This window comes from Aotus nancymaae, unplaced genomic scaffold, assembly GCF_030222135.1.
Source record: "Aotus nancymaae isolate 86718 unplaced genomic scaffold, 86718_ANA_hifiasm-v0.15.2.pri h1tg000021l, whole genome shotgun sequence".
Lineage (NCBI taxonomy): Eukaryota > Metazoa > Chordata > Mammalia > Primates > Aotidae > Aotus > Aotus nancymaae.
Window position 1 is genome coordinate 628,405 of NW_026988433.1, and position 9,002 is coordinate 637,406.

Consider the following 9,002-nt stretch of genomic DNA (forward strand, 5'->3'; position numbering starts at 1 on the left):
GCTGTGCCTAACCCAGCTCACCACGCCACGCGCAGACACCACCAGCCACGCGCAGACACCACCAGCCACGCTGCGCCTGACCCAGCTCACCACGGGCCACAAGGTGCACCTACATTTTATAAACCATTAAGGAAGAAATCCTCACAGCACCGTCAACTGCACAGCGACGCGTCCTCAGCTGTGAGGTGCAGCCCGATAGCAACCTGGTCCCTGGCCCACACGGTGCCCACAGCTGCACCCACACAACTTAGAACAATTTCCCCATTCGTCCAAAACGTCCTGCTGGGGTTTTGATGGGGATGGTGTGGATGCGTGGGTCACTCTGCGAAGGGCCGGTGTCTTTAGTAGGCCTGGAACGCATGCACCTCTCCACGATGCCGGTTTTGATTCTAATGTCACGGCTTCATTGGCTGGATTCAGAAATACAACTGATTTCAGAACTGACTTTCTGTTCTGCGATCTGGCTAAATGATTTAATAGTTCTAGTGGTGTCTTGTCATTGTCTCACTCTGTCACCCAGGCTGCCGTGTCCGGGTGTGTGTGACACGCTGTGATGTTCGCACAGGGACAAAACCGCCCGACACATTTCTCAGTGCATCCCTGTCGCGCAGTGGAGCCTCACTGTAAAGCTGAAGTCCAAGTTGGGGCTTGGACACAGAGGCCCGGGGTGGGGGGCACGGAGGGCCAGGGCGGGCACAGAATCCAGAGGGGCAGAGAGGCCCTGGGGGACACAGAGGCCCGGGGTGGGGGGCACGGAGGGCCAGGGCGGGCACAGAATCCAGAGGGGCAGAGAGGCCCTGGGGGACACAGAGGCCCGGGGCGGGGGGAAACAGAGGCTGGGGGTGCACAGAAACCCCATGTGGCAGATGGTCTGGGCCCCAGACAATGACCTGGTGGGGCATTGGACCTGCCCCTCGTGCCACCCTGGAAGGGCCTTGCAGGAATGCAGGGCACTCCCCACGGGGCGCGCAGTGGGCCCAGGAGGCCTCCTTCTTAAGCTGCAGCCCTGTGCCCCTCCGTGAGAGGTGGATCAGCAGGGACAGGGTGGCATAGGGCTGTTGGCCCCACAGGGTCGTGGGTCGTGGGGTGTCCCTTATGCTGTGCTGAGGTGCAGGATCTGAGAAGTAGAGAGACAGGACACTGAAGAACTGGAGAAGAGCAGCTGCACTCGGCGGGCTGCGCCACCTATGAGCAGAGACAGGCGAGGTCCTGAACACCCAGAAGCATCTGTATTTATTAGGTACAAGTAGGGGGAAGGGTCGTAAGTGAGGTCGTCATCTATAGGCTTAGTGATAGGGCATACATAATCCCGTGAATAACAAGCCAGGGGGCCACCCCATATGTCACCTGGGCAGAGAGGTGGACCGTGCACAGTAGGGGGCCGTGCCGTGCGCAGCAGTAGAGGGTCGTGTACAGAAAAGGGGTCCACCCCCATTGGGTCACCAAGGCAAGGAGGTGGGCTGTGTGCAACAGGCGTCGTGCGCAACACTTCTTACCTGGGGGCTGGAGACTTCAGAGGATTTCTAATAGAAGAATACTGTAAGCCAGCGCAGTGGGAGCTGACAGACTTGTGCTCTTCTCTTAAGATATTTATGGGAGGATGATTTGAGCTAACACAGAAGTGAGAAAAGACTGACAGGGTGTACAGCCGCCGTGACTGGTCACACCAGAGGGGTTCTTCTTCCTCGGTTATTTGCGGGATCTCAGGCCTGAGGCCGACTTTCCACAGGAACTGGATGCAAGGTGCTACAACTCCTTTATCAGGAGGAGCGGCTCCTGCTCCAAGCCCGCCATACAGCGTGTGCCCTTTCAGGCAGGGACGCCACCGCCTGGGTCTTTGGTTCTTGTCCTGGTCTGGCTGTTTTCCCACGTGCTGCTTCTGTTCTGTGACTGCTCTGGGCATTCCTCCTACTACAGACGGCTATATGGTTCTATGGAAGGATTGTATAAATCAGCACTAAATGTGTCGGGACAGCTCCGACTACAATACCTATATGATTACGTAGAAAGATTATATGGGACTAAGTGTGATTATATGTATAAGCCAGATATAAGTAAGCAGTGAGTTATATGATTATATAGAAAGATTATATGGGACTAAGTGTGATTATATGTATAAGCCAGATATAAGTAAGCAGTGAGTTATATGATTATATAGAAAGATTATATGGGACTAAGTATGCTAGATGTAAGTACTAAGTAGGATTATATAAGCTAGACAGATGTAAGCAGCAAGTTACACTTCAGGCACTAATTTTATAAACTAACGTGTGATCATACATGAAGCATTATATAAAGGAAACAGCTGAGTAATGACACTATAAACTGAGATGTTCTTCGGGCACTGTTTGTGCCTGGGGTCTGGACAGTCCTCCTTCCTCGGTGCCCACAGGGGGGGTTACCCACATTGGTCCCTCCTCGGTCTCCGTGCTCTGGCTTTGGAGGTGGGAGCGGGTGCTGAAGCCCAGCCACCTCAGGAGAAGGCCCGTGGCTGGGGTCCCACCTTGCAGGCCTGTCCTGGTGCAGAGAGCAGGTGACGGCTTCTAGGAGAAGGTGCGTTCCGTGGCTCGAAGGCACTGGCGTGCAGGGAACAGCAGGTCCTGAGCCCCTGGAGACCCAGGCAGGAGACTGACCCCACCTGGGCCCCAGCCGCACACGGCAGGGACAGAGGCTGCAGGAGCCTGGAGGAGGCCTGGGGTCTGGGGAGACCTACCCCACCCCACGGAGCTGTGGCGCACCCCCCACCTGGCGTGCGTGCTCCCCCCTTGTCTCACGGCCACCATGCACAGCCTGGGCCCCCGTGGGTCTGGGGCCAGGACGCAGTTTCCCTGAGGGTAGGTCTCCGTGATTTCTCCCCCAGGAGAGAGGAGGGCCCGGGCCCAGGCACCTGCACCCCCAGCACAGGGCGGTTCTGGGAAGGGCACAGCGCCCGTGCTGGCCACTGGAGGACGGGACTCGCCCTCTGGCCACTAGGGGTCGCACCTGCCCCACTCCGTGCTGGAGCTGCGCTGGGAGCCCTTGGATGTGGAGCTGGGGCAGGACCCGGGAGCAGGGCGGAACCCCACGGGGCCTGGCAGAGTCACTCAGCCCCAGGGGTGTGGGGAGGAAACCCCGCAAGAGCCGAGGCAAGGGCCTGAAGCCTCAACCTGTTCTCATATAAATATAGAATCAGAAACAAATTCGAGATACAGTTACAGTTATTCCTGTATGTACAATCACACGTAATCACATAGCTGTTCACATGTGATCATAGCTATTCCTGTATGTACAATCACACGTAATCACATAGCTGTTCACATGTGATCATAGCTATTCCTGTACTTACAATCACACATGATCACATAGCTGTTCACATGTGATCATAGCTATTCCCGTAAGTACAATCACACATGATCACATAGCTGTTCACATGTGATCGTAGCTATTCCCGTATGTACAATCACACGTGATCACATAGCTGTTCACATGTGATCATAGCTATTCCCGTACGTACAATCACACGTGATCACATAGCTGTTCACATGTGATCATAGCTATTCCTGTATGTACAATCACACGTAATCACATAGCTGTTCACATGTGATCATAGCTATTCCCGTACGTACAATCACACGTGATCACATAGCTGTTCACATGTGATCATAGCTATTCCCGTACGTACAATCACACGTGATCACATAGCTGTTCACATGTGATCATAGCTATTCCCGTATGTACAATCACACGTGATCATATAGCTGTTCACATGTGATCATAGCTATTCCCGTATGTACAATCACACGTAATCACATAGCTGTTCACATGTGATCATAGCTATTCCTGTACGTACAATCACACATGATCACATAGCTGTTCACATGTGATCATAGCTATTCCTGTACGTACACTCACACGTGATCACATAGCTGTTCACATGTGATCATAGCTATTCCTGTAGGTACAATCACACATGATCACATAGCTGTTCACATGTGATCATAGCTATTCCTGTATGTACAATCACATGTGATCATATAGCTGTTCACATGTGATCATAGCTATTCCCGTATGTACAATTACACATGATCACATAGCTGTTCACATGTGATCATAGCTATTCCTGTACGTACAATCACACATGATCACATAGCTGTTCACATGTGATCATAGCTATTCCTGTACGTACACTCACACGTGATCACATAGCTGTTCACATGTGATCATAGCTATTCCTGTAGGTACAATCACACGTGATCACATAGCTGTTCACATGTGATCATAGCTATTCCTGTAGGTACAATCACACATGATCACATAGCTGTTCACATGTGATCATAGCTATTCCTGTAGGTACAATCACACGTAATCACATAGCTGTTCACATGTGATCATAGCTATTCCCGTATGTACAATCACACGTGATCATATAGCTGTTCACATGTGATCATAGCTATTCCCGTACGTACAATCACACGTGATCACATAGCTGTTCACATGTGACCATAGCTATTCCTATATGTACAATCACACATGATCACATAGCTGTTCACATGTGATCATAGCTATTCCTGTACGTACAATCACACGTGATCACATAGCTGTTCACATGTGATCATAGCTATACACATATATAGTCAGATAGTCTTTAATCTTACTGATAAGTCTCAGGTCAAGAAGCACGGGACCGAAGTGGCATCGGGAATAGGTGACACTAAGGCAAGGTGCTCTGAGCCCTGTGTCACCCGCGTAAGGGCTGCCGGAGGGCGCCTCGGCTGTGCGGCAGTGTCCGCGCTGGGAAAGCCCCGCTGTTCAGCCAGCTAGGCAAGGAGACGTCCAAGATGGCTGAGACGTCCCCCTCCTCAGGGGAGTGAGGAGAAAACCCCGCTCCCCCAAGCTCTTGTGGAGGCCTGGCGGCTGTCAGGGAGGCCCGCGGACACCCGGGGACTTAATTGTCTCTGTGTGGCTTCAGCGGCCACGTTCCGTGTCCACTTTCAAGTTCTGCTTCTGCACCTGGTTCGTCTTTTCCTTAGAAGATAAGAATTAGTGACATCAATCTTAGTGACCTGGTTATTTCCTGACAAGGGTGAAAAAGTGCTGACCTTGGGTTTTCTCCTCGCCTCGGCTTCTTCAAAGTCCTGAGCCCCCGTCTCCAAGACACGTGACTTACCTGACCCTGTCACTGACCCCCATGACCTCACCCTACCTGCCCTACCCCCCTCAATAAAAGTCAGAGGTTCAGGCACTCGGGCCACTGCCAGACCCCGCGGTTTGGTAGCAGTGGATGCCTGGGCCCAACTCTCTTTTCTCCGTCTCTGTGACCTGAGTCTTTATTTCCACAGTTTCTCGCCTCCACACCAGCAGAGAGGGGCTCATGGGACCCTGTAGGGCTGGACCCTACACAGGGTCCCAGGGATGCCCCACACGACTGGCACAGCCAGGGTCTCTGCACCTGGAATGGGGTTGCTGGGGCAGGGGCGTCTGCATTCCTGACGAGCTCCCGGTGGCACAGTGCTGCTTCTGAGGGCCCAGCCGGAGAACCCCGGTCCCAGGTGTAGCTCCTCCCCACACAGGACAGCTGGGCCTCTGCCTGAGAGCCACCTCGGTATCTGTCCCTGCCCGAAAGTGCCTCCCTGGCCTGCCCTGTCCACCCTCTGCCGAGGCTGCCCCGTCCCACAGCCCTGAGACAGCAGCTCCCTCGGTGAACCACACCGCCGGCTCTGCCCCCCGGGACCTGGGGTCGCAGTGAGTGTCCCAGGCCTGTGGAGCTGCTGCCCGCTGCCCCATCCTCAGGCCGCAAAGGATGCCTGAGAGGACAGTGCAGGTCAGCGGTGGTGGCCTCTGGGGAAGGACGTCCCCTTTTCCAGGAAGTCAGGGCCCCCACCCTCACTGCAGCAAACACACCCAGACCCTCTCCCACAGGCAAGGCCACGGCCAGGCCGGGGAGAGCACGGCTCCCACCCCACTGGAGGACGGGGCTGCGGGCTGTGCTGTGTGAGAATCCAGCCACCGCGGCGTCTCTGGGGACCAGGCAGGAGTGTCCAGAGGAGGAAACAGACTCACTTCCCAGTGTTTTCTCTCTTCTGCAGCTTAAGTTATATTTTACCCAGGGCCGGAGTTCACTGAGGAGCCCTGGCGTTTTCAAGGGGAGGATGTATTCACTGCGCTGCTCTGTAGCCAGGTGCCAATGGCTGCTTTCTCCACCACCACTGACCGGCTCTGAGGACGGCTTGAATTGTTCTCTACAAGGATGTCAGGCCAGCCTGGCGATTAAGGCCAGCTCGGGGCAGCTGGGCGGGCCTCCCAGGCAGGACCACCCTTGCAGCTAGGCCCCAGAGCCTGGGAAACCTGGTCAGCACTTCTGTCCTGGCCGCCCAGAGAGGCCCCCATCCCCGGGGATGCAAGTGTCCCGGCTGCGGGCTGTCAAGGACCCACTGGAGCTTAGTGATGAGTGAGAAGGGCTCCTGGTTACAGGTGACCCGCAGCTTGCCAGGCTTTGAGCCCAGGGCAGGGGCCACCTCCAGGTAGGGGGTGCAGAGCCCAGTTTCCCAGGTCTGGATGAACAGGTGGGGACACGGCGGGGGTCATCTCTGGAAACACGACTGACTGTGGTTGCGCCGCCGGCCAGGGCTGTGTCCCATGAGGGTGACTGGACGTAGGCACCCCTGGCTCGGTGGGGATCTCCCCGAGGTCTCCGCATGGTGGTCCTGGGTTCAGAATCTTTAGGCAGTGGCTAACCCCCCAGTGCAGCGGCTCCAAGAACCAGGCAGAGGTCTCGGGTCGTTCAGGAGCCAGCTCTGTGGGACACGTGGCAAAGCTGATGGGCACACATTTCAGCACCGTCCCGGCCTCGACCCGTCCCCTCCTCCAACGGCGCAGCGTCCTGCCCAGCTGGAGCCAAAACCAGCGCCTCGTGCTGACACCCACAGTGCCTTCCTGCTCTCAGGGCAAAGCCCGGGTCGGGCCTGCAGAGCCTGGGGGCCGCCCAGCTTCCCCTCTGGCCTGCCTCCCGCTGTGCTGCCCTAGCCGGAGCTGCAGACGCCAGGAGCTCTCCCGCCTCCAGCCCTTCCACCCCTGCAGGAGCCGGGAGCTCGTGCGTCTGGCGTGGTCTCATGCACACCTTTGCTTCCCGCCCACCCTGTCCGCACGGGAATCTGAGGCAGTGGGGATGTGGCCTCTGGTTTTCAATACTTCCCCAGCAGCTGGAAGGGTTCCGGGCCCTCATGCAAAAATCCAAACTCAGAACGCTCTGAAATCTGAACCATTTTGAGCCGTGGTGTGAGCTCACAGGAAATGCCCATTGGAAGAGTTTGCATTTCAGAGTTTGGATTTTCAGATGAGGGATGCTGAACTGAGTAAGTACAATTCAAGAATGTAAAATCAAAAAAGCTGACCGGTGTGGGGGCTCATGCCTGTAACCCAGCCCTCCGGGAAGCTGAGGTGGGAGGATCACCGAAGCCACCGGGTCAAGGCTGCTGTGAGCTGTGGTTGCACCACTGCACTCCAGCCTGGGCAACACAGCAAGACCCTGTCTCAAAAAAGAAGAAAAGGAATGCAGAATCCTGGGCTCCCTAGACCTCCTGGTGAAGAGCCTTTACTCCAACAATACCCTCGTGATTTACTGCACGCTAAGTGCTTAGGAGCCCGGGGCTGTGAAGTGGGCCCTGGGGCAGGGGCTGTGCATGGGGGTGGGGTGTCTCTCCCACAGCCCACAAAAGACAAACAGAAAGAAGCACCAGGGGGGTCAGAGGTCCGCGACTCCTCCCACTGTCTGCAGCCTGAGAGTTGAGTAAGTGCCTTGGTGGGTGTGAATTTCTCCAGATAGATTTTCTTGTTGATGTAAAGTCACCTAAATAAGCTCTAGACCCCACGGCATTCAGGGCTTGCTGAGGTCCCTTCAAAAGGGCGTAATTCAGGGCCGGGCTCGGTGGCTCACGCGTATAATCCCAGCACTCTGGGAGGCCGAGACAGCTGGACCATGAGGTCAGGAGTTCGAGAACAGCCTGGCCAGCATGGTGAAATCCCATCTCTACTAAAAATATAAAAAATTAGCAGGGCATGGTGGCTCGTTCCCGTAGTTCCAGCTACTCAGGAGACTGAGGCAGGGGAATTGCTTGACCCCGGAAGACGGAGGTTGCAGTGAGCCGAGATCGCATCACTGCACTCCAGCCTGGGCGACAGAGTGAGACGCCAACTCAAAATAATGTATTTTTTTAAAAGGCATAATTTAGCTGCCACATGGTAACTTTAAATGGGCCCCTCATTTTACCTGCAGACTGAAAGGGGATAACTCCAAGTCACTCTCTAACCCTGCCTTCCTTCCCACCTCCACTCAGTTTTCTTGCCCCAGGGAGATTCACTGAACCCTGTCACACCTCAAACCATGCAATCATTCTCCAGCCTGAACCCACAGGGCGACTCCCCGCCCAGACGTTTTCCGAAGATGACTCGGCCTCTGGCTGAGCCCCCAGCCCTCCGATGCGCACACACTCCCTTTCTTTCATTAAGGCTCTATTCTTCCTGATCCATTTTCCTAATTTTTAAAACCAGAAATGTTCCAGGAACTAAATTGGCAAAGAGTCCCCTTGGTGGGTGAAAGGCAAGGAAAGCATTCCCACGCTCCTGAATCTCGTGGTGACCAGTCATGGTGACAGGCGGACATGCCCTTTCTTACGGAAGAAGAAGTGCTTTGGGTCGCTGGCTGGCTGAGCGCATTCAGGCCGGTTAATTAACCGAGGCCAAAAAGCAGAGCCAGAGTTAAGAGACTCGTGTTTCCACGACATGCAAGCGGAGACGTGGAGTCAACAGGGCGTTAGAGCTGCTTCAGGGGCGGCTGCGTGGAGAGAAGTGAAATAGGAAAAAAAGCTACATTTCAAGGTAAAGAAAATCAGCCAGAGGCAAGTAAGTGTGAATGAGCTCATAGAGACGGGCAACGGGTGTGTAGCGCACACACGCGCTCGCCAAAGACTGTTCGCTGGCCTCTGTCAGGGATTCTTTGTTTGGTTGCAAAGCCTAGAAACACCCTC